Source organism: Oryx dammah, unplaced genomic scaffold, assembly GCF_014754425.2.
Source record: "Oryx dammah isolate SB20612 unplaced genomic scaffold, SCBI_Odam_1.1 HiC_scaffold_21, whole genome shotgun sequence".
In the NCBI taxonomy this organism is placed as follows: domain Eukaryota; kingdom Metazoa; phylum Chordata; class Mammalia; order Artiodactyla; family Bovidae; genus Oryx; species Oryx dammah.
The window spans coordinates 36664036-36665812 of record NW_024070205.1 but is presented as its reverse complement, the minus strand read 5'-3'; the positions used below and the strand labels follow the sequence as shown (position 1 = coordinate 36665812).

The 1777-nt window shown below is 47.1% G+C and overlaps 1 non-coding gene across 1 annotated transcript; it reads right to left on the bottom strand.

Annotated features, from left to right (window-relative positions):
- Positions 1-407: 407 nt before the first annotated feature.
- TRNAE-UUC lies at positions 408-479 on the bottom strand. The gene has a single exon. It is a non-coding gene; the product is annotated as a tRNA-Glu (tRNA).
- Between the last annotated feature and the right edge of the window lie 1298 nt (positions 480-1777).

Genomic DNA, 1777 nt, shown 5'->3' with positions numbered 1-1777 from the left:
CATGGCTCTGGGAAAATCCAGATCCACCGTATCGCAGCCACAGGGGCATCCAGAGAGCCCCTCGTTGTGAAACCCATAAGTCATTCTGCAGCAAAATGTATGGCTTGCATGCAAAGCATGAGGGGGCAGGGACTGGGTGGATAATTGAGATTGTAGCCTCACCTCAGTGGTCAGAGATTTAACCAAGTGAGTTTGTGCTAAATTCAAACACATTCTGTTTTCAGAGCTTTGGGGGCTTAGCGATTGACAATAATGGATTGTGAGTCTAGATTGCTCCCATTTTATAGATTACAAAACTGAGGCACAGAAAGGATCCAACTTTACGTGGGAATTGGTTGAGTTTGGGACTTACATACTTTTTTGGTTTGATTTTTTTTTGCCATGTTGCTTGTCCTGCAGGATCTTAATTCCCTGACCAGGGATTGAACCTGGGCCCTGGCAGTGAAAGCACCAAGTCCTAACCACTGGACTGCCAGAGAATTCCTTGAGTTGAGACTTAAATCAGGCCATGTTGTCAGCTTCTGTGCTCCCCTGCCCACTGTATCGCCAGCTCAGTAACTATGTAACAAGCACCTTTATATACAGACTCAGTCTTACACCAGCCCCAAGAGATAGAAAACAAGCCCCTAGTTTTTTTCCATGAGGAAACTGAGTCTCAGGAGAGTAATTTACCGAAGATGAGCAAGCCGGTAACTGACTGGTAGAGGCAGAGTTTCACCTGGTTCTGCCTGCTCCAAGCCCACGTTCTTTCTACTGGACGGCTAGATTGTGTTCTGGGTATACACGTAAAAGTTACAAAAGAGTAAATGCTTGTAAATACATACAGTGTACAGAAAGATACCAGAAATCCTGGTGTTTTCACGCCCTCCAGTCCTATTCTGCACCCCACTCCAGTACTCTTGCCTGGAAAATTCCATGGATGGAGAAGCCTGATAGGCTGCAGTCCATGGGGTCACATAGAGTCAGACATGACTGAGCTACTCCACTTTCACGCATTGGAGAAGGAAATGGCGACCCACTCCAGTGTTCTTGCCTGGAGAATCCCAGGGACAGGGGAGCCTGGTGGGCTGCCGTCTATGGGGTCACACAGAGTTGGACATGACTGAAGCAACCTAGCAGCAGCAGCAGCAGCAGTCTTATTCCGCAGAGGTTAGGGCTGACAGTCGGACATGAGTTCCTTCCTGGCAGGAGGGGCTACATAATCGCAGGGCCCAGTGCAAAATAAAAATATGGGGCCCTTTGTTCAAAAAAGATGAGGAATTTCAAGATGATGATAGTAAACCAAGTGGGTCACAGAGCCTTTCTGGATAGGGGCAGTCTGTGCCACTGTCTGGTTTTTACACCCATGAACCCAGCTCTGCTCGCTGACCAGGGATCAAACCCAGGCCTGCTTGCATCGGGAGGGTGGAGTCTTAGCCACTGGACCACCAGGGAAGTCCCCTCTCTCTCTTCTTAAAAGGACCCCAGTCCTGTTGGGCTCAGGACTCCACTTTTATGACCTCATTTCATCTTTTTTTTTTTTTAAGTTTTAATTTATTTGTTTTAACTGGAGGCTAGTTACTTTACAATATTGTAGTGGTTTTTGCCATACATTGACATGAATCAGTCATGGGTATACATGTGCCCCTATCCTGAACCCCCCTCCACCTCCATCCCCATCCCATCCCTCTGGGTTGTCCTAGCGCACCAGCTTTGAGTGCACTGATTCATGCATTGAACTTGGACTGGTGATCTATTTCACATATGGTAATAAACACGTTTCAATGTTATTCTCTCA